The sequence below is a fragment of the Megachile rotundata genome, chromosome 14, assembly GCF_050947335.1.
Source record: "Megachile rotundata isolate GNS110a chromosome 14, iyMegRotu1, whole genome shotgun sequence".
In the NCBI taxonomy this organism is placed as follows: domain Eukaryota; kingdom Metazoa; phylum Arthropoda; class Insecta; order Hymenoptera; family Megachilidae; genus Megachile; species Megachile rotundata.
In genome coordinates this window covers 10,533,681-10,558,340 of record NC_134996.1, presented here as the reverse complement: position 1 = coordinate 10,558,340, position 24,660 = coordinate 10,533,681, and the positions used below count along the sequence as shown (strand labels likewise).

Genomic DNA, 24,660 nt, shown 5'->3' with positions numbered 1-24,660 from the left:
ATTTTACATTTGGTTGTTAAATTGTGGGATTTTAATGTTTGCTGAGTCGTTACTAATCGATCACTTTTGGACGTCATCTGCGATTTTGTTTTAATTAAAATATGTTGTAGTCCACGTAATTTTACAGAGCTGACTACTCAAGGCTCCCATAAATAACCACGTTATGGCTAGAACAGTGGGTTTATGAAACTGGGATTTTCCTCTAGTGATTACAGTTTGTGTACTCGAACACTGGTGCAAATATTGCCGGGGTATTTCCATAAGTATCGATTTTGGTGATTGAGGGATTGGTCTTGGAGGGGTTTAGAGGTGTTTAGATTCTCAAGTGTGGGGCATTCAAATTTTTATATTGTCGAATACAGAGAAATTATGATTTTTGAAGTGTGAGTTGAAATTTTGAAATTTGTTCATGATCATTCCACTTAAATCCATCACTATCAGACGTCACCATCTGCGATTTTGTTCTAATCAAAATATGTTGTGATCCATGTGAAATTAGGAGGGGTTTAAGTCATCATTTTCACGGTTTCGAATTAGTTAACAAATAACAAGCCTTCAAAGTTTGCAATTTTTGTCCACTCTTGCGAAAATAGGCTTCACTTACGAATTTTTTTCTCAGAAACCACTGAACCGATTTGGCTAAATTCTTTTTTGTTTTATTCACAAAGGATTGAGCTATTTTAGAATATTTTTGTTATCTCCAGCAATTTGTTATGAAATATCGGAAAATTTAAACGAATTCTTCTTTTGTGTTTTTTCAATGAGAAGTGACTGACGCATCTGACAAACTAATCATAAGGAGTTAAAAATTTCTCAAGAAAATATAAAGAATGTTTGAAAGCTTCGAAGGGATCGAAAGTTGATAGGAACACGCAGAGGACAGTGGTTTCTTCCCTTGAATAACGAGCGACGGTAAAACAGGGGAGGAAGAAGTTTGAAGGATGGCTACAAAGTACACAGCCGGTGAACACCACGAGAAGAGCAACGTGCAATTGTCTCTGATGCGTACAAGCTAGGATCTTGCCACCCTTATGTAACGTGCAATTACCTGGAACGGTGTGGACGCGTATAAATACTGGAGAGGGATAGAACCGTAGGTATACGATGATTCCATATTTAAACCGATTTAAATTCCGCCGTCACGCGAAGATATGCCGTGGCTGTACAGTCGAGAACAAATCTGAATTCCCTAGGAAAAATATGGCTGAGAAGAGATTTATTACTCGATTTTTAAGGATCTTTTTTTTTAGGTATTTGGGGCTGGTTGGAAATGTACTAATGTGATTACAGCTTGAAATGCTAGAATCTCAAATTTTTAGTCTGCAAATCTCAAATTTCTAAATTTGCAAATTCCTAGAATCACAAATTCCAAGTCACCAAACTTCAAATCCCTGAATTTTCAAATCCCAAATCTCCAAATCCTAAATCCTCAAATTTCAAACCCCAAACCCTAAATCCCCATTTTTTAAATCCCCAAATATCAAATCCTCAATTCCCCAAATCCCTAAATCCTCAAATCCTAAATCCCCAAATCCTTAATCCCTAAATCCTAAATCCTCAAATCCCCAAATCCCCAAATTCCCAAATCCCCAAATCCCTAAATCCTCAAATCCTAAATCCCCAAATCCTAAATCCCTAAATCCCAAATCCCCAAATCCTAAATCTCCAAATCCTAAATCCCCAAATCCTAAATCCCTAAATCCTAAATCCCCAAATCCCTAAATCCTCAAATCCTAAATCCCCAAATCCTAAATCCCCAAATCCTAAATCCCCAAATCCTAAATCCCCAAATCCTAAATCCCCAAATCCTAAATCCCCAAATCCTAAATCCCCAAATCCTAAATTCCCAAATCCTAAATCCCCAAATCCTAAATCCCCAAATCCTAAATCCCCAAATCCTAAATCCCCAAATCCTAAATCCCCAAATCCTAAATCCCCAAATCCTAAATCCCCAAATCCTAAATCCCCAAATCCTAAATCCCCAAATCCTAAATCCCCAAATCCTAAATCCCCAAATCCTAAATCCCCAAATCTCCAAATCCCAAATCCGGAAATCCCCCATCCCAAATCCCAAAATCCCCAAAACTCAGCCAACAATCGTCCACATTCTCCTTGCTCGCATATTCCCTAGGGACGTCAGATTTGCTGAAAGACTGTACACCGAGGGTACGCGTAGTTACGCGACAGCTTTTATTTCCGAGTACCGAGTGCGGCAAAAATAGCGAAGGGTGAATGACGGTGGAAGCCGACGCGTATCGACGAGGTTATATTTACCATGTACGTCGTTGTGACGATACGGAAATACTGCGTGCAAATGAACCCAATGTGTGATAATAGTGTCTGCAATAATTTTCATATTTCATACAATTAGCAAATCATGTACCAATGTCAACCCACGAGTTGGCGCGAGGCTGACGTTCACAAGAGCTATTGGTCAGAATAGAAAATGGACGCCGGTATTTTCGGCGGTACTGGCTCGAGCGGTCGCCTATTAGGCCAAAAGTGGCAGGCAAACGTCTCGAGAGCGAGTGAGATAGAATCGCGTTCAGCAGTTGTTGTCATTATTATTCTTATTTGCCGAAATGTAACTGGAAGTGTTCACGGTGGAGCTTCTTTTACTTTGAGTCGATCACGCGTCAACTCGTGGGTCGACATCGGTACACGGGTCGGAAGACAGGTTAGCAACGCTAATCTCGAATTAGTTGTTGCTAACTGCAACTTGAAGGCACGTGGCCATAAACCGCGATTAAGGAACTAACGACCAAAACCGCGGTGATATCTCGACGACTGGCATTTTTACGTGTTTCTCGCTGACTGCGAGGCTGGGTAAAATTTAAAGCTTCGTAATTATCTAACAGATGCACGAAATTCCTTCGGATAAGATTCGAGAACAATCAATCGCAGAAAAGATGGAGAAGCCGAGACTAGCTAGTTTTACTTTCAAGCGCCAACTCGTGGGTTGACATCTGTAACTCTCGAAATATTATTAGCACATGTACATCACTCATCGCATAAAAATTCAGGTCACCATCATCAATCACGTCCCTAATTAGCACCATATTTTCCCCGTCAAAATACCCTTTATTTTAAATTACAGAAAGTAACAAGCATTTGTCAAGATATTAACCTTCTTACCCTTCTTAAATAGTCTACTAATCTATATCTGTAGAAGGCGTATTTAAGATAAGAATCATTGTATAAACAAGTTTAAGTATTATCTCTCCATTAATTATTTTTATAAAATTTTTGTTTGAATATAAGCAGCCATTAATCGGCCATAAATCTAGGGTTAAACACAGTTTTCACGAGCCAAAACGATAAACAGTGATAAGCATCACCAGGAGGTTCGAGATCTTTATTCGCGTTTCGGAAAGCAGCCTCGTCTGGTGATACGAGCAGCACCGATTACTCTTCCTGACAACTTAGAACTGTTAATCACTCGAGATACTCATCGGATCGCGATTTCAGCTACGTTTTTCGACTGATATCGACCCTGTACATTCAGCAGCGATGAGAATGTCGGGCGAATTATTAAATTCTACGTTCATTAATCACTCGAACTTATTTTGCGATTATTTAAACTTTTTCTTTTTGGGGAAAGTGAAATGGATACCTGAGAACAATTATATACTTCACTTTATTTCTTTCATCATTTATGAACTATGTTTACTGACAATATTTATCAAGAATATTTATTAACAATCTTTTTGTATCAATATTCAATAAGAATATTTGTTAACAACATTCTATGACAATAGTTATTAAGAATATTTTTTGAGAATATTTTTTAAGAATTTTTTTAAGAATATTTTTTAAGAATATTTTTTAAGAATATTTATTAACAATATTTAATAACAATATTCATAATCAAAATTAAGTATGAACATTTGTGAGCAACATTCAATGACAATATTTATTAAGAATATTTATTAACAATATTTATTAACAATATTCATAATCAATATTCATTATGAACATTTATGGACAACATTCATTGACAATATTTATTAAGAATATTTATTGACAATATTTATGAACAATATTTTTTGACGATATTTACTGGCAATGTTTATAGGCAATGTTAATTAAGGATATTTATTAACGACATTTGTTATCAATATTCATTAATGATATTTTGTAACAACATTCAATGTCGATGTTTATTGACAATGTTAATTATGAATATTTATTAATAATATTTGTTATGAATATTTATTAAGGACATTTGCTAGAAACATTATCTGACAATTATATAAATATTATGCAACCATCAACATAACCTCTTCTACATGAATATTATCTAACCATCAGTTAAACATAACCTAACAGCTACCTGAATATTACCTAACCATCTAGAAATTATCCAACAGCTACATAAATATTATCTAACCACAATCTAACCATCTAAACATTATTTAACCACCATTATATAAAGCTTGAAGAGCAAGTTAATTTTCCTTAGAAAGTACCTTGTAATTAACCCTAAAATAATTTCCCAGTAAAATAATGAAACGAAGAAACATTCTAAAAAATTAGTGACAGTATCGAGTTTATCTGACCAACCTAAATCGTCCACGAAGCGTAACCGTATTTTCCCTCGGTTCACTGCGAGCAGGCTATCTAAAATAATCTTGGGAACAAAATGGCCGGGCAGCCAGATTGGTAGCAATCGCCATGCTTGGAAACGCGCACCGAACATCGAAAGCGGATGGCCCATTTCACGGGTTTTAAACACCCTGCCACCCTAGGAGAGGAAAAAACGCTAGATCTGATTTCTCCTTCCGATGCTTCTTCGACGATTTCCTCGTTGCCGCAACATCTCGACCGAGATGTGCTCTGGTGATCACCCTTATTCTTCCTTCCGCAACTTCTTGACTTCCGGGGCTATTATTCTATTTCTATGGACTTTGGAGGACAATGAGGATGGTGGGTGTATTAGTATTGTGGGGATTTTGATAATTTTGACAATTTCCCAATTTTCAAGTTTTCCAATTTTTCAATTTTTCAATTTTTCAATTTTTCAATTTTTCAATTTTTCAATTTTTCAATTTTTCAATTTTTCAATTTTTCAATTTTTCAATTTTTCAATTTTTCAATTTTTCAATTTCTCAATTTCTCATTTTCCCAATTTCCCAATTTCCTAATTTCCCAATTTCCCAATTTCCAATTTTATAATTTTCCCATTTTCCCAATTACCAATTTTTCCAATTTCCAGTTTTCTTAATTCCCAATTTGCCAATTACCAATTTTCCCAATTCCCAAATTTCCCAATTCCCAATTCCCAATTTTCCCAATTCCCAATTTTCCCAATTCCCAATTTTCCCAACTCCCAATTTTCCCAATTCCCAAATTTCCCAATTCCCAAATTTCCCAATTCCCAAATTTCCCAATTCCCAATTTTCCCAATTCCCAATTTTCCCAATTCCCCATTTTCCCAACTCCCAATTTTCCCAATTCCCAATTTTCCCAATTCCCAAATTTCCCAATTCCAAAATGTCCCAATTCCAAATTTCCCAATTCCTAAATTTCCCAATTCCCAATTTTCCCAATTCCCAATTTTCCCAACTCCCAATTTTCCCAATTCCCAATTTTCCCAATTCCCAAATTTCCCAATTCCAAAATGTCCCAATTCCAAATTTCCCAATTCCCAATTTTCCCAATTCCCATTTTCCCCATTCCCAATTTTCCCAATTCCCAAATTTCCCAATTCCATATTTCCCAATTCCAAATTTCCAATTCCTAAATTTCCCAACTCCCAAATATCCCAATTCCCAAATTTCCCAATTCCCAAATTTCCCAATTCCCAAATTTCCCAATTCCCAAATTTCCCAATTCCCAAATTTCCAAATTCCTAAATTTCCCAATTCCATATTTCCCAATTCCCAAATTTCCAAATTCCTAAATTTCCCAATTCCATATTTCCCAATTCCAAATTTCCAATTCCTAAATTTCCCAACTCCCAAATATCCCAATTCCCAAATTTCCCAAATTTTTTACTAGTTGTGAGTCGCCCTGTATAATTCTATCAATTCTGCATAATAGTTAACAAAAATTTAGTTGAACATTTGAAACACTAATAACGTCATCACAGCCCAGATTTTATATCGCAGAGTTGCGAGAGTTACTTGACGGTTTATGCATTATTAGAGAAATTCCTCGTCATAATTGGCCATTAATTTTCTTCAACAACGCAAACAACAACGATTCGGCGATATCAGAAATTTCCAGATTCGACGACGATATTACAAATTTTGATTGGATGCATTAGAAGAGCGTTCCGCGATTAAACGTGTAAAAAGTTTTTGATAGCCGTCAGAATTGGGGAATTGCAGTTGCATATCGTTCGCTTGTTCACATTCGTTTTAATTTTAGAACTTTCACACGGTTGAGGTAATTTTGATGAATTCATCCCGCACGTTTCATAACAGATATTTTAATTAACAGTTTTGCAAAAATTGCGGTAACGGGATGGTGATTGTGAACAAGTTGTAAATGAAAGTTCGTCAGTTTTTCAACGGGAAATGAATTGCAACTGAAAGCATTAAACTGCGCTCGCCACCATTTTTTTTTCGATTGCAGATACATATCGATCATTGTTCAATTTTTTTAATTATTAACAATTTCATTATTTTGCTGAGTGGTGTGTTTTGTATTCGAGGTTTTCGAGATTTATGGTTTTTATATTTATAAATTGATAAATTTAAAAATTAGTTGTTTTATACATTTTTGTTTGTGTGGTTCATTGTCTATTTCTTTGATTGATTGTTTAATTTTATAAGTGAATGTCTTCCTAATTTCCTGGTTGGTTAATTTCTTGGTTTACTGATTTTGTGGTTTATTAATTTCCTGGTTTACTAATTTCGTGGTTTATTAATATTCTGGTTTACTAATTTCGTGGTTTATTAATTTCCTGGATTATTAATTTCCTGGTTTATTAATTTCCTAATTTCCAAATTTCCTAATTTCCTAATTTCCAAATTTCCAAATTTCCTAATTTCCTAATTTCCTAATTTCCTAATTTCCTAATTTCCTAATTTCCTAATTTCCTAATTTCCTAATTTCCTAATTTCCTAATTTCCTAATTTCCTAAATTCCTAATTTCCTAATTTCCTAATTTCCTAATTTCCTAATTTCCTAATTTCCTAATTTCCTAATTTCCTAATTTCCGAATTTCCTAATTTCCTAATTTCCTAAGTTCCTAATTTCCTAATTTCCTAATTTCCTAATTTCCTAATTTCCTAATTTCCTAATTTCCTAATTTCCTAATTTCCAAATTTCCAAATTTCCAAATTTCCAAATTTCCAAATTTCCAAATTTCCTAATTTCCTAATTTCCTAATTTCCTAATTTCCTAATTTCCTAATTTCCTAATTTCCTAATTTCCTAACTTCATAGTTTCCTAGTTTCCTAATTTCCTAATCCCCAAATCCCCAAATTCCCAAACCCCCAAACCCCCAAATTCCCAAATCCCCAAATCCCCAAACTCTCAAATCTCCCCAATCATCCCAATTTCACCGATAATCTCTCACATTTCCCCTAATTCCCCTAGCCCAATAAGTACACGACAAATTTCCCCAAAACAGTTAGCAAACATCGTCGACTGCACGTGGCGACAGTTGACAATCTTATTTGTCTACATCGTCTACCAGGGGCAGGGAGGATTCAGGGGTCAACAGCGGAAAAAAAAATCAATTTATCCCAACGTGACATCCTTTGAGATCGTTCAGCAGAAATTTCGCAAGACAGTTAAATCCCCTGCAGTGATGCAACCGCGCTACCCCTGTTCTACCCCTTGTTCGTTAATGGCCCGCGGAAAGAGGGTGCCGTTGGTTTCAGGCTGAAGGAAAGATGAGGGGTAGTCTACTACCGACTAATGTCTTTGTCGTGTTGACTGTCGACAAATCGCCCTTTGAAGACTCCAACACAGCCCTCCAGGTTTATAGCAGGGTGCTGACGCATCCCTATGGAACTTTCGTACTTCGCCGCTGCGTCACTACCCTGATACACCCCCGGGCTATTTACTGTATTTCAGAGGATAACATTCGATACTGATCCTCTGTATTAGTACAATTTAATTGACTTCGAGTTTATTAATTATGGAGGTAAATAAGGGTAATTATTTTTACATTACGTACTTATTTCATCCCCAATTTTAAAGTCTTTCATATTATAATACAATACAATATAATATAACATAACATAATAACAGCCTAATTTAATAACAATATAACAACCCTTAATGATAATTGTTACAAGACCAATACTTTCAACCCTTAAAATCAAGAAAATACATCACTGAAACACAATATTAAAATGATTTATTTACTAGTGTATAAATAAAAGAAAGTTTTGTTATCGCAATTGAATGTTTATTTAAAAAAAAAAGTGACAGTAGTTAAAAAATCAGAAAACTACCCCTATCATTAAATTCAGTAAACGTAAAAAATCCAGCAAAATATTTGTCCATGGACGATGGAATTCCACGTTATCCAGCAACCACCCTGTTTTCCCACGGCCATGGGACGCCTACCACGCACCCCATTCCAGCCCGGGTTCGTTCAACATTCCAGCAAGGATAGCCGATTCCTTTAGCCTGAGGCCAGAATCCCGGAATTCGTTGCCTCTCTGAACCGGGAAAACGTTCTTCCTTTCGCGAGCGTGTAAGTGTCAGGCCCGTGCGTACACGAGCGGAAAAGCTTGCTATAGGGTTGCCCGAAGGTACGCAAGGGTGTCTCGATTTCACGAAACCGGAGGGGTGGAGCGTGAGCTGAAGGCAGGGGAAATGCCTGCACGCGTTGCACAAATGCAAACATCGATACTGGAACGGGGTTTTGATAGAGAAGAATATATTTGGAAGAAGTGTTGAGAAATTGGATACGTGTGGTAATTGGAGGAGTGGGAAAGGGAAATGGGAAATTGGGAAATTAGGGAGGAGGAAATTAGGACATTGGGAAATTAGGAAACTCGGAAAATAGGATATTATTTGGGTAACTGGGAAATTAGGAAATTGGGAAATTTAGGAAATAGGAAATTTGGGAATTGGGGAATTGGGGATTTGGGAAATTGGGGATTTGGGGAATTGGGGAATTGGGGAAATGGGGAATTGGGAAATTTGGAAATGGCGAAATTTGGGAATTGAGAAATTGGGAAATTGGGAAATTGGGAAATTTGGGAAATTTGGGAATTGGGAAACTTGGGAATTGGGGAATTGGGGATTTAGGAAATTGGGGATTTGGGGAATTGGGGAATTGGGGATATGGGGAATTGGGAAATTTGGGAAATGGGAAATTTGGGAATTGAGAAATTTGGGTATTGGGATATTTGGAAATTGGAAAATTTGGGAATTGGGAAATTTAGAAATTGGGAAATTTGGGAATTGGGAAATTTGGGAATTGGGAAATTTGGGAAATTTGGGAATTTGGAAATTGGGAAATTTGGGAATTGGGAAATTGGGAAATTGGGAAATTGGGAAATTGTGAAATTGGGAAATTGGGAAATTTGGCATTTGAAAATTGGAAAAGTGGAAAGCTGGAAAAGTAGAGAAGTGGAACAGTGGAAAAGTGGAAAAGTGGAAAAGTGGAGAAGTGGAAAAGTGTAAAATTGGGAAATTGGGAAATTGGGAATCTGGGAAATTAGATAACTGGGAAATTAGGAATTTATTCCTACGTAAAAATAAATTTTAATATTCAACTAAAATTAAGAATATTGACCCTCAGTTAAAACATTTTCTGATCAATTTAATTTTTAATCAAAAAGTCGTCAATTAAAACTATTAGTCCACAATTTCCTAAGTTAAGATTAAAAACGAGTTTCAATCAAAATGTCATTTAATCACAATTCGATTACCAACAATTATCCTATTCATAGTGAAAAATTTAATTACCAATTACAATTTACTCGATTAATTCTCAACGAAGTAATTAGACATTTCGAGAGATGTCGACCAGAAGGCAGTCACTCAGCGAGCTTTTCAACGAACAACTTCACTCAGAATGACTTTATCCCTGAAAATAAACGTCGCGATGGTCGGTCAGGGAATAAAACGCGCGTACAAGGTAAAATTTATTAGCTATTACTACCCGTTCACCTCGCAACTGGGGAATTATTTTATCTTGTTTTTCGTTGTGACGAGACAGAAACTTTTATTCGGCTCGTTACTGTACTTAAGGAAGATTAAAGTATTTCCAGGATTAATAAACGCTTTTTTGTTACTTAATGAGACAAATTATGCGCGGTGCTTTGTTGGGAAAAAGTGACACATGGTAAGGTAAGTTGGACAACTATCTGTTTATTAGTTTCTTAATGTGTCACGAGATTGTAGTATTTTTTAGTTGTATGTACGTTGACAGTCAGTTTATAGATATCAGGTTATATTCAGAGACTTTCGAGGTGAAAATTTGAAAGTTTGACGTAGCGAGTTCTCAAATTCCATAGTTATTGAATTTCCAAATATTTATATCTCCAAATCTTGAAATTAGTACATTTCTAAATTCCCAAATTCTCAAATTACAGAAACAACAACTTTCCAGATTTCCAAATCTCTAATTGTCCGATTGTCTAATTGTTCTATTCTCCAATTGACCGATTCTCTAATTGTCTGAATCTCCAATTGTCCAATTCCCAAATTGTCCGATTCCCAAATTGTCCAATTCCCAAGTTGTCCAATTCCCAAATTGTCCAATTCCCAAGTTTTCCAATTCCCAAATTGTCCGATTCCCATATTGTCCAATTCCCAAGTTGTCCAATTCCCAAATTGTCCAATTCCCAAATTGTCTAATTCCCATATTGCCCAATTCCCAAATTGTCCAATTCCCAAATTGTCCAATTCCCAAGTTGTCCGATTCCCAAATTGTCTAATTCCCAAATTGTCCGATTCCCATATTGCCCAATTCCCAAGTTGTCCAATTCTCAAGTTGTCCAATTCCCAAGTTGTCCAATTCCCAAATTGTCCAATTCCCAAATTATCCAATTCCCATATTGTCCAATTTCCAAGTTGTCCAATTCCAAAATTGTCCTATTCCCAAGTTGTCCAATTCCCAAATTGTCCAATTCCCAAATTGTCCGATTCCCATATTGTCCAATTCCCAAGTTGTCCAATTCCCATATTATCCAATTCCCAAGTTGTCCGATTCCCAAATTGTCCAATTCCCAACTTGTCCAATTCCCAAATTTCCTAATTCCTTAATTTCCCAGTTACCTAATTTCCCAGTTTCCTAATTTCCCAATTCCCTAATTCCCCAGTGTCCTAATTTCCTTCTCCCTAATTTCCCACTCTTCAAATTTCACTTCCATCTCAATCTAAACAACCCAAAACTTCAAAATAACCCCCAAAACCCCTCAACACGATCACATATCACTCTACCTCCCCATACTTCCAAGATTCCCCATCTCTCCGATATTGCGCCGCAAACAGACATTCCATCGAAGGAATTTTTCTGCCAATCGATTGACCGCCTTAAAATTTCAAGCATCCTGTTTCAGTGTCAGACCGCAAATTCCTGCCGAAAACTGCAGCTCGTAATGAACCTAATAGAAAGCGCTTCCGCGCAAACTTTGGATAGCTCGAGGTGTATCCTCGCATTTCACGAGGATGTTTATCTCCGTCGATCGTAAAGACAGGTTTACTCAACGGTGTCTGGGAATTGACATAAAATCTATGTTATAGTCGGCGACACACTGACTCCGCAACGCGTCCTAGGGCGGTTAATGCGACGTTATAGAGTGGCTGTCCTGGCAAAAATATAGTAATGGGTCAGTAACGACAGGGTGATACGCTAATGGCCGACGAGAACGCTTCCACGTGTCAGCGACGCGTTATAAAGCCGGGTAAAAGGCATCGAAAGCGGGCTTCGGGTCGCTCGAGCGTCCTTGAGGCACGTTGCAATTCAAATAACTGAGCAGGGTGGTCGTGAAGGGATGACAGAAGACGAAGGTATTCCTCTTGTTGCATACCTCGCCTGTCGGATGACGTTAAAGCGTGTAAACGGACGATAAAGTCGCTCGATAGTTGCTCAGACTTCGTTACGGTAATTGACGGCTACTTATCAGGACTTCGGGTATCAAGGTCCACGCGTCAGTTTACGCTTCTTTGGCGAATTTGTCGGGAAATTTGTTTATGGGTTGCGGTTTTGGGAAATTGAGGAATTTGGAAGGTTTTGGATGGATAATTTTTTTAGTTTTAAAATATTGAAATGGGGAGTTTATATATTTTTAAGGTTTCAAGTTTTGAAATTTTTGGATATATGAACTTTTAATTTGGGGAATTTCAAGGTTTCTGGACTATTAAATTTCCCATTTTCCAATTTTCCAATTTCCCAATTTTCCAATTTCCCAATTTCCCAATTCCCATATTTTCCAATTTCATAATTTCCCAATTCCCAATTCTCCCAATTCCCTAATTTTCCAATTCCCTAATTTCCTAATTCCCAATTTCCCAATTCCCAAATTTCCTATTTCCTAAATTTCTGAATTCCTTAATTTCCCAATTTCCCAATTTGCTTATTTCCCAATTTGCTTATTTCCCAATTTGCTTATTTCCCAATTTCCTAATTTCCCAAATTTCCCAATTCCCAAATTTCCTAATTCCTAAATTTCTGAATTCCCTAATTTCCTAATTCCCAATTTCCCAATTTTCCAATTTCCCAATTTCCCAATTTCCCAATTTCCCAATTTCCCAATTCCCATATTTTCCAATTTCCCAATTTCCCAATTCCCAATTCTCCCAATTCCCTAATTTTCCAATTCCCTAATTTCCTAATTCCCAATTTCCTAATTCCCAATTTCCTAATTCCCAATTTCCCAATTCCCAAATTTCCTATTTCCAAAATTTCTGAATTCCTTAATTTCCCAATTTCCAAATTTCCCAATTTGCTTATTTCCCAATTTCCTAATTTCCCAAATTTCCTATTTCCTTAATTTCTGAATTCCTTAGTTTCCCAATTTCCAAATTTTCCAATTTGCTTATTTCCCAATTCCCTAATTTCCCAATTTCACAATTCCCAAATTTCCTAATTCCTAAACTTCTGAATTCCTTAATTTCCCAATTTCCATATTTCCCAATTCTCTAATTTCCCCATTTCCTCATTTCCCAATTTGCTTATTTCCCAATTTCCTCATTTCCCAATTTCCCAATTTCCCAGTTTACAATTTTCCAATTTCCCATTTCCCATTTTCCAATTTCCAATTTCCCAGCATGGATCCTTCCGTCCGAGTTAATGAATTATCGGTGCTGTCAGAAAGTTTCATCGTTTTTCGTGCCGGTAATTACAGAGATAATAAAATGCATCTAGCTTAATCTCGGTGAGCGTAGCGATTTGTTTTAGTCAACTTCCCACCACGATTTTTCATCTTTCTGACGGCTTAGCGGTGGCTCTGCTACATCTTCTTGTTTGCGGTTTACAAATTCTGTAAATGACTGATCGGAGAATTTTCTCTTTCTTCGTTGCTTACTTAGCTTGATGGTTTTATACTATCTTTACTAGTTAATTCTGCTTTAAACTCAAAATTATACTGGTATATCCTATTTTAAAGGGGTGCATTATGGGCTTCGATAGCTACGGAGACCAGATATATACAACTTTTTGTTATATTTTATTCTTCCATTAAAAACTACTAAGACGTTCGGAAAGTATTGCAAGTTTTTTTATTTTAAATTAAAGAATTTGTTTAAAGTGATTTTCTTGAAATCTTCCAATATTAAATTAGGTTGAAAAATGTATGTTAGGAGTGATATATCTAGAAGGTATATTAGGGGTGGTACAGTAAGTAATATTAAAAATTAGGGGTGGTACAGCAAATAATATTAAAAATTTGAACAATCATAAATTTACTAATTTTAAATATTTAATAATATTAATCCTTTATGCGACAACTCATGAATTGACACCAGTAGCTCTGACTAAAATTTTATATTCAGGGGCTAATAAATGAATTTAATCGATCGAATGTCTGAATCATCGCGACCAAATGTCCGGACGTAAGCGGTGGAAACAGAACAAAAGTTTCGAGAGATAAAAATCAGTGGAGTGTCACGTAGGGGAGAATCGGGCAGAGAATTTTTCTATCGAGTTACAAAAAGAGAAATTAACGCGGCTGCTAGGCGAAAGCTTAGAAATTTGATTTCCTCGGACGCCAGATGTTTCGTCCCGTTCCTTTTCCATGATTGCGACCGCTTTTCCGTTGTGTCGTCCGACCAGGAAACAATATCGACAGCGAATCGACTCGAGAAATCGAGCAATTTCGCTGCGTGTGTCGTTATCGTTCAACACCGAGGTGTAATCGAAAAACGTGTCACTGGTATGATTTCTTTCTGGGACGAGCAGGTTTATACGAGCAGACAAATTTATTACAAATCTAATCGATTTTATGGTGAAACTTTTATAATTTCAAGCTTTGTAGAATTTAAGAATTATCATTTTTCACTTTTCTGAATATACTAGGTTGAATATAATAGGTTGTATACTAGGTGAATATAATAGGTAGTATACTAGGCGAATATAATAGGTTGATGAATATAGTAATGTGGCAATTTTAGTCGTTGCGCTCGTTGACGCTAGATGGCGCATGAGACGAAGACTTTCTCGCTAGTGATTACATGTTCCCGCGTCCAACGCAAGGGTCTGTTAAGATCTTCCTCTCCTTTATTTCTCCTAACTCTTTCATCTTCTAACCAAACCGCCAAATTACAAATGTAAGGACACAAGAATGTCATAAATTTATTATAAGTGTAGAAATATAAGAAGGGCTAATATTCAACCTTACAAATGTAAAAACGCAAGAACATTCAATATTCAACCTTGCAAATGTGAGGAATACAAGAATGTCTTATTCATCTTACAAGAATAATATAGGACTTGTAAGAATAATATTCAATCTGAATATGACGGTTTCACTCGTCGCCGCTAGATGGCGCAGAAGATTGAGAATTTCTCGCTAGTACTCATATGTCCTCGCATCCAACGCAACGCCTTAGGCTACATTATTGACTGAAACGCTCTCTCTGCAGATTTGGGAAAGGTGCGCTGGGTTGAACTTGTTAAATTTCAAATATTCTTAAATTTCAATATCCCTAAATAGTAATATTCCTTAAACCCAATATCTCTAAAGCTTATCACAGCCAAATACCAATGTCTCTAAATTCCAATATCCCATCATTCCATCATGCCCAAAATTCAATATTTTCAAGTTCCAATACTCCTAAATTCCAATATCCCTAACTGCCAATATTCCTAGCTCTCGATTTCCCCAAATTCTAATATCTCTAAATCCCATCATCCCCAAATTCCAATATCTCTGAACGCCAAGACCGTACATCCCATTTTCCCCAAATTTCAATATCCTCAAATTCCAATATTCCTAAATGCCAGTACTCCTAACTCTCAATTTCCCCAAATTCCAATATCCCTAAATTCCAATATCTCTAAACGTTAATGTCTCTAAATCCCATCATCCCCAAATCCCAATATCTCTACATCCTAACATTCTAAACGCTACTATCTCATCATCCCATCATCTCCAAATTTCAGTATTCTCAAATTCCAATATCTCTAAATTCCAATACCTCTAAATGCCAATATTCCTAGCCCCCAATCTCCCCAAATTCCAATATCTCTAAATGCGAATATTCCTAGCTCCCAATCTCCCCAAATTCTAATATCTCTAAATGCGAATATCCCTCAATCCCAATATCCCTAAATCTCATCATCCCTCAATCCAAAAATCCTAAATCCCATCACCCCCAAATCTCACCATCCCTAAATCCAAATATCCCTATATTCCAACTTCGCCACAATAACCACCCCAATCCCTTCAATTTCAAAAATTTCAGTATCTGTGCTCCACGCCAGAATTGATCATAATGTCCGATTATTAATAACCGTTTCGCACCGTTAAATTATGTTACACCACCGCACTCGAAGATCGCACACACTCAATAATATACCGTACACGGTAATATAACATTGCCTCACAACGCTACAGCAATTAATTACTAATCATAACGCTAATGAACACGCTTAATCAATTACGCGGTAATAGAATCAATTGTGAAATGTCACTTACCGAATATTTACTGGCCGTCGAATCTCCCCTGAAGCGTTACACCGAGCCCGTTTCGTTCCCCTGCGAATCAGAATACAAAAAGCAATAATAAAATATGCCGGGACGATAATTTATGGAAAAAGTTAGCTGAACTCGCCTGAGAGTCCCCCATTTTCTCACTCTAGTTTTCGCGTCAGATCGAACTTTGCTCGGACTAATTATCGACTAACATCGAACCAGCTGTAAAAATATGCGGACTTTCCGATCGTTATCTTCGACAAGCACGCCTCGAAAGTTTCTGTGTTTTAGGGACGTTATTAAACGCATTTAAATGACGTTGTGGATTAGTCGGAAGATGTATTTCTATAAACACTTTTTGTATGACGAATTTCTAAATTTTCAAATTTAATCCCTAAATTTGTAGATGACAAATTCTTAAATTTTCAAATTTTTAGAAAATCATATTTTTAGGACCCCAAATTCCTAGATGGCAAATTACTAAATTTCCAAATTTCTAGGTACCCAAATTCCCAATCTAGGAATTTTCAAGTTCCCAAATCTTCAAACACCAAATTCCCCAAATTCCTTAAATTCTTCAAATTCTCTAAATTCCCCAAATTCTCTGTTCCCCAAAATTCCCCAAATTTCCTAAATTTTTCAAATTGTCAAAATTCCCTAAATTCTTCAAATTCCCCAAATTACCCAAATTCCCTAAATTCCTTAAATTCCCTAAATTCCCTAAATTCCCCAAATTGTCAAAATTCCCTAAATTCTCCAAATTGCCCAAATTCCCTAAATTCTCCAAATTGCCCAAATTCCTCAAATTCCTCAAATTCCCTAAATTCCCCAAATTCCTCAAATTCTCCAAATTCTTCAAATTCCCCAAATTTTCCAATATCCCCAAAATCCCTAATTTCCCTAATCCCTAATTTCCCTAATCCCTAATTTCCCTAATCCCTAATTTCCCTAATCCCTAATTTCCCTAATCCCTAATTTCCCTAATCCCTAATTTCCCTAATCCCTAATTTCCCTAATCCCTAATTTCCCTAATCCCTAATTTCCCTAATCCCTAATTTCCCTAATCCCTAATTTCCCTAATCCCTAATTTCCCTAATCCCTAATTTCCCTAATCCCTAATTTCCCTAATCCCTAATTTCCCTAATCCCTAATTTTCCTAATCCCTAATTTCCCTAATCCCTAATTTCCCTAATCCCTAATTTCCCAAATCCCCAATTCCCCTAATTTCCCTAAATTCTCTAAATTTCCCAAATTCCCTAAATTCCCTAAATTCCCCAAATTCCCCAAATTTCAAGTCACACAAATAATTTCTAAATTACAAAACTCCTCACCGAAAAGTCAATAAATAATATATTCCTCTACCCATAAATTATAAATTCCCCCAGAAAAAATCTGCTAAGCCTACTGCATTTATTAGTCCACTCAAGCAATCAACTACTACAGAATTAACAACATATTATTTGTGTATGCGCATAAAGGTGAATAACATTAGAATATTTTTTATGCCTTGTTTGTCTTGAGCAGTGTCCAGTATTCTAAATTACATTTGCAATTTTAATTAACAGCTTGATTGTTCCGCCAGAACGACTTATTTTAAAGGCAGGTACGATTTACATAGTCCGTGACAAGAATGTAATTGTACGTTGTAAGTCCTGGGATCAACACGTATAATTATTATGGTGAAGAGGGCGGAGTATTATGGGTTAACCCAGTTTCTATATTTTATACACCCTTATACTCCATTCTTAAATCAACACTTCATCAAAGAATATTAAAAATTATATCGTAATTTATAAATGTAGAATAAATACAATTTTAGTGTAATATGTATCACATAATAAATATTATATAGTAAATTGAATTTTTGTTAAGTTTTTATTAAAAATGAATAGTTGCTTAAATTCACCAAATGATTAAAATTAATATTTTTAATCATATCTACTTTGAAATATTTCTAATTCAAAATTGAAGACCATACTAAATTTTTAATTATAGCACTTCGTTTTAATTACAAGAGTTAATAAACGAATGGACTTAAGGGTTGAATCGATGTTCTCAATTAATAAGGACAATGGTAACCAGATATCACGTGAGAAGCTACGCCCAATGTATTTGTCACAAAAAACCCTTTACCCCGGTCGTTTCCATTTGTCCCTGACTCAGTGTCATTTATCAACGAAGCCTTCCCTCATTTCGCGTGACTCGAAGACACGCGATCGTCGCGCAGTGTGTGTCGCACTCTAACGATCGTTAAAATTAATGACTCGCGATGCTGAAGAGACACAGGTCCACGCGTCGCGACGCCACCAAAGGAACCGATGAAACACCCCAGACCCGATCGAGGAGAACCATTTTGTGACGGAGACCCCATTCTACGTTTCTTCGCTCGACTCGGGGAGAATGGGTTAAACGGAAAGTAACATGGTGCAGTGACAGAATCTCATTCTGGCTTTCTATAACTGTAGAAGGGTAGAGTTAAAGGAAAGTTACATGGTGGAGTGACATAACCTAATTCTACATTTTTATAGCTTTATTTGAGTTTAAGTGAAAGGTAATATGGTGCAGTGACAGAATCTCATTCTAGGTTTAACTTTGGAATGGAAGGTAGAGTTAAAGGAAATGTAAGGTGGTGCAGGAACATAATTCCATCTGTTTATTTGAGTTTAGGAGAAAGGATAGACTTCAACAAAAAATGGTACAGAAGATCACATTCTAGGTTGACACATCATTAATAAAGTTTAGGAGAAAGGGTAGACTTGAACAAAAAATTGCACCACATTCTAACAACACCATATTCTAGGTTTCTATTGTGAGAAGTCAGTCGTTTGTTTCGTTGCTGAGTAGGTAATCAACACTTGGTCATTATCACATATGATCCTATTTGTTCCATCGCAAAATATTTATACGTGTTATCCTTATATTATATTATTTATCAACAGTGTGACTAAGCTCAGAGTTGCTTAATATCTTCATAATAGCCTGCCTTATTAAATTTGATTCAAGTACTCAACATACCCTCAACACATCAGATACTCATCAGATCAAAATATCGCTTATCTACAGTGTCTATATATCATTCCTATCGACTCCTGCAGGCTCTAGAATCTAGAGGATGTTGTACACGTAGATATATTGTTTCCCCGTGTGCCGGTTATTTAGTCATGCATGACAAGTCCGTCCGAATTTCATCGGTATCCTGAGCACCATCTTCATCAAACGTGTGACAGCAGCATTTCCCAGCGTTCATGTATACTCGTTACTTGATTTTAGTTGATTTAATTGATTTTGGAGGTGGACTTATATATGTACTGCAAGAAAATATAAGGTGTACTTGGTGATAAGACCTTAGGTCGGATGATGTACTCGGATCAGAAGATATCTTATTGGATTACAAGATGTCAGATCATAGGATACTCTCATTAGATCAATTATTTTTGTTAGATCACAAGGTATACTCGTCAGGTTAAATGATATTCTTCTCTGATTACAAGATACATTCATTAGGTCATAAGGTATGCTCTCATCAGATCACAAGGTGTACTCTCATTAGGTCAAATGATATTCTTCTCAGATTGCGAGGTACATTCATTAGATCATCAGATATGCTCTCATCAGATCACAAGGTGTACTCTTATCAGGTCAAATGATATTCTCATCAGATTACAAGATACATTCATCAGATCATAAAATATGTTCTCATCAGATCATCAGGTATACTCTCATCAGGTCAAATGATATTCTTCTTAGACTACAAGATACATTCATCAGATCACATACTCTCATCAGGTCTCTGATATTCTCATGAGATCACAAGAAATGTTCATCAGACTCTCACATTAAAAGCTGTACCCCCATCAAGATACCTAACACATCAGAACTCTCACCATATCAAAAGATACTCTCAAAGTATCAAAAGGTCATTCATCAGGCAACAATATGAGTCCATAAATCACTCGTATCGACTCCAGCAGGTCCTAGAACGCAGGATCTAGAGGATGTTGAACACGCAGCTATCCCGTTTCCCCGTTTGCCGGTTATTTAGTCGTGCGTGACGAGTCTGTCCGAATTTCATCGGTATCCTGAGCACGAAGCAAGCGTACAATAGAACCGGCAACGGAAGGGTCACCCCCGTGGCCATTATTAGGAGTTAACAAAATGTGAATCGATCGGAGATTTATGATCGCCGGGTACCGGAGCGCCGCTTTTGCAAGTCGTTTCTGGATGGTTTGCTCCGACAATGGGGGCGGAGTCGATTGTGGCAGCTCGAACGTTAAATCGGCTAACGTTAATCGATTTACGAGGATGACTTTTCGTTGGACGAGGAAACGATCTGGTGGACAAGGACTTTTTGTTCGGCAGGAAGTTCAGGGATGTAGATTTATCGGGGTTACTTTCGCGTTTGGAACGGGAACAGAGTGTCTGGTTACGTTTCGAGTGTCGTGGATGCATTGTTGAAATTATTCGGGACGGTACGGAATTTATCATTCGTTTCCGATTATGGGACATTATTTGGACATTTGGGAATGGGGTTTGCCTTCTGGGGAGATAGGGTTTGGGAAATTTGAAAGAGATTTAAGGATTTAGGGATTTTGGATTTAGGGAACGGGGATTTACGGAGACGAGGTTTTTGGGATTTTGGGATTTAAGGAACGGGGATTTAGGGAGACGAGGTTTTTGGGATTTTGGGATTTAAGGAACGGGGATTTAGAGAGACGGGGATTTAGGGAGACGTGGATTTAAAGAGACGAGGATTTTGGAATTTTAGGATTTAAGGAGCGGGGATTTAGGGAACGGGGATTTAGAGAGACGAGGATCTAGAGAGACGGGGATTTAGGGAGACGGGGATTTTGGAATTTTGGGATTTAAGGAACGGGGATTTTGGGAACAGGAATTTATGGAGACGGGGATTTAGAGACACAGGGATTTTAGTCATTTTATCATTTGGTCATTTGAAAATTAAAAAAAAGAAATTCAGACCCACCTTAGATCAAATTTTCAACCTAACCTTCAGCAAAAGCTCTCCTACCTCAAATCACCTGAAAAACTCAGATCTCACGTACAATAACCGCACACGAACCCTATCCAAAAATGTGAGCATATAATTACAAAAATTGCATCGAAAAATCCTCGCATCACAGAAAACAGTCACCCGAAAGTTCCATGTTCGAATCAGGTCGAACGGAAGCTTTTAATTAAATGAACGGCACGAGAGGCACGATCATAGCCGGGATTCGTCCAACCCACCGGAAATGCCGCTGCGTAATGTTGCCAAATTCCCGTTAATTGCAAATTCGCGAGCTGCCGGCTGCGTCACGTGGCACGTGCCAAAAATCCTTTCTGCTCCACCTTTTTTTATTCCTACTCTCGACGATCTATTGATTTTGGCACTTGACCGGTCGCTACGGCCATCACCAACAGCCGGCTCCAATAAAATCCGCTCCCCTTTGTACGCTTCTTTTCGAGGCTCAATTATAAGCGGCCTCGAGGATGCTCTTGTATCGCGTGTTTCTTGCACACGTAAGCACGTGCGTGATCCTCGAGAGTCTCGCAATTATTCCTGGGGTTATGGTAAAACCGGGATACTTCGGGATTAATTGCACGACGCGGGTCATTTCGCGGCAGTTTTAAAACTGTGTTAGGGAGACTTTAGATGGAGAGGTTTATTAGGTGGACGATTATGTTCAGTTGAAAAAATTGTAGTAGGCTTTTAGTGGAAAATGTAGTACGTCATGTGGAAATTTGATTTATGACGGTTCGCAGATTTAAGGTACGTGTGGGGTATTTGATAAGTGAGGTTACTGTGAAGATAGTAATGGTGATATAACGCATGGTGATATAACGCAAGGAATTATAGCGCAGAACAAATTTAACGCGTGGAGTTTCAACGCAGTGTAAATCTAATGCGAGAAGTTACTACGCGTGGAATTATAGCGCGTGACAATATTACGCGTGGAGTTACAGAGCGAGAAGATACTACGCGTGGAGTTATAGCGCGTGACAATACTACGCTTGGAGTTAGAGCGCGTGACGCTACTACGCGTGGAGTTACGGCGCGTGATAGTACTACGCGTGGAGGTACAGTGCGTGATAATACTACGCGTGGAGTTACGGCGTGTGATAATACTACGCGTGGAGATACAGTGCGTCATAACACTACGCGTGGAGTTACAGCGCGTGACGCTACTACGCGTGGAGTTGCGGCGCGTGATAATACTACGCGTGGAAGTACAACGCGTAGGGAATCTAATGCGTAGAGTAATAACGCACTGCGAATCTAACGCGTGGAATTACAGTACATGGCAAGTATAACGCGTGGAATTACAGCGCGTGACGATACCACGCGTGGAGTTGCGGCGCGTGACAATACCACGCGTGGAAATACAACGCGTGGGGAATCTAACGCGTAGAATAGTAACGCACTGCGAATCTAACGCGTGGAATTACAGCACATGGAAAATATAACGCGTGGAATTACAGCGCGTGACAATACCACGCGTGAAAATACAACGCGTGGGGAATCTAACGCGTAGAATAGTAACGTATTGCGAATCTAACGCGTGGAATTACAGCGCATGGAAAATATAACGCGTGGAATTACAGCGCGTGACGATACCACGCGTGGAGTTAGAGGACGTGACAATACTACGCGTGGAAATACAACGCGTAGAAAAATATATACCGAATCCCTTTTCACCCCATTTTATTTCAGTTTATTCACAATATTTAAAATCCGTATTCACCTCTGAAACTTGCCATTTTATACCATCTACCATTTCGTTGTGAACGTTATATTCCATATAGAAACTCGATAACTCGATAACCCTTCTCTTAGCTGCTAGATGGCGAGTAAATTTAAGAGGCTGCTTAAAATTCCACGTCTCTCGTTGGCCGTTAAGATTCAGCAAGATCTTTCCACGATTCTAACCATTGGCCAAAGGGCGAGAATAAAATGGTCGTATAAACAGAGAAACCGTTTCTAGCTTTTTCTGTGATTCGAGGAAGTTGGAGAGCTTTCTGGAGAACCTTTGATTTTTGCTTCGTGGGATTTTTGTTATCGACTTCATGCGAGATTTTCTTTATCTCTTTATCTTCTTCTTGTGTTTTCTTGTACTCGTATCTTGCAGGCAAGTGATATTCTAGTAATAGTACTTGCTTCTGTATATTTTACATATGTTACTTTTTTGATAGAATTGTTTGAATTTTTTGGATTATTTGAATTGTTTGAATTGTTTGAATTATTTGAATTGTTTGAATTATTTGAATTATCGGAATTGTTTGAATTGTTTGAATTGTTTGAATTATTTGAATTGTTTGAATTGTTTGAATTGTTTGAATTGTTTGAATTGTTTGAATTGTTTGAATTGTTTGAATTGTTTGAATTGTTTGAATTGTTTGAATTGTTTGAACTCTTTGAACTCTTTAAATTCTTTGAACTCTTTGAATTCTTTGAACTCTTTGAACTCTTTGAATTATTTGAATTCTTTGAACTCTTTGAACTCTTTGAACTCTTTGAACTCTTTGAACTCTTTGAACTCTTTGAACTCTTTGAACTCTTTGAATTCTTTGAAACCTTTGATTTATTTGAACTATTCTAATTGTCTGAGTTATATGAATTGCTCGAATTATATGAATTATGCGAATTCTTTGAATTGTTCGAGTTATCGGAATTTTTCAAATCGCTCGAATTGTGTGAATTGTTTGACTTATAAGAATTATCTGAATTATACGAATTATTCAAATTGTTCGAATTATCTGAATTATTCAAATTATTTGAATTATACGAATTATTCAAATTGTTCGAATTATCTGAATTATTCAAATTATTTGAATTATTCGAATGGTTCAAACTATATGAATTATTGAACCTATTCGAATCGTACGAATTCTTCGAATAATTCAAATAATTCAAATCGTCCAAATTATCCAAATGAAGAGTCCATCTTCACAACAAGTTTATTACAATATTTATCGAACTATCAATAGAATTTGTATTAAAAGTTAAAAAGTCCGAGTTCATTGAAACACAAACGAACCCAAAAGCGCAAGAATACCCACCGAATTATTTTTGGAAATGGCGCGAACGGATACGGAAATTTTACGATAACTCGTTTGATCGAGATTCGCCGTCACCACTCGGTAACTCGAACTTAATTAACCGTCCGGTCGAAGTATCTCCGTCGAATTTCAATCATCCCTTATCCGCCATTGAAACCACGTGGAACTATTTCCGTCAGCCGGAAGTTCCGTGCAATATAATTCGATCGTATTGGCCGGGCGGTTATTAATTTTAGCAAAACTCCGACTGTCTCGAGTTCCCGTTGCGTCGGATCGTATCATCTTCACTCGATAACTTTGTTCCTGGCATTAACTTCAATATTTACGTCCTAACGACGAGTTTATGGATCACTCAGTTCATTCCGCTACCACCCTTTCAAATGAGCCGGCAAATTTTCAAGAGATTAACGAGTCTCTACTCTGAATACGAATTTCCCAATGAACTACCTTCAAACTATATGAGTAATACTGCGAATGCTGTATTTCCACCAATTATTGTTCATGAACTAGGGTACTTATTGTTTGAACTACTTTGATGGACCCTTTTATG

The 24,660-nt window shown here is 37.1% G+C and overlaps 1 protein-coding gene across 2 annotated transcripts in view; it reads right to left on the bottom strand.

Annotated features, from left to right (window-relative positions):
* Con (leucine rich repeat protein connectin) overlaps positions 1–24,660 on the bottom strand; it is a 418,506-nt gene that overhangs the window by 346,708 nt on the left and 47,138 nt on the right. For both annotated transcript variants that reach the window (XM_076539501.1, XM_076539500.1), the window contains exon 2: positions 16,059–16,118. The gene's annotated coding sequence lies outside the window, so the exon portion shown is untranslated. The remainder of the gene's footprint in view (positions 1–16,058; positions 16,119–24,660) is intronic.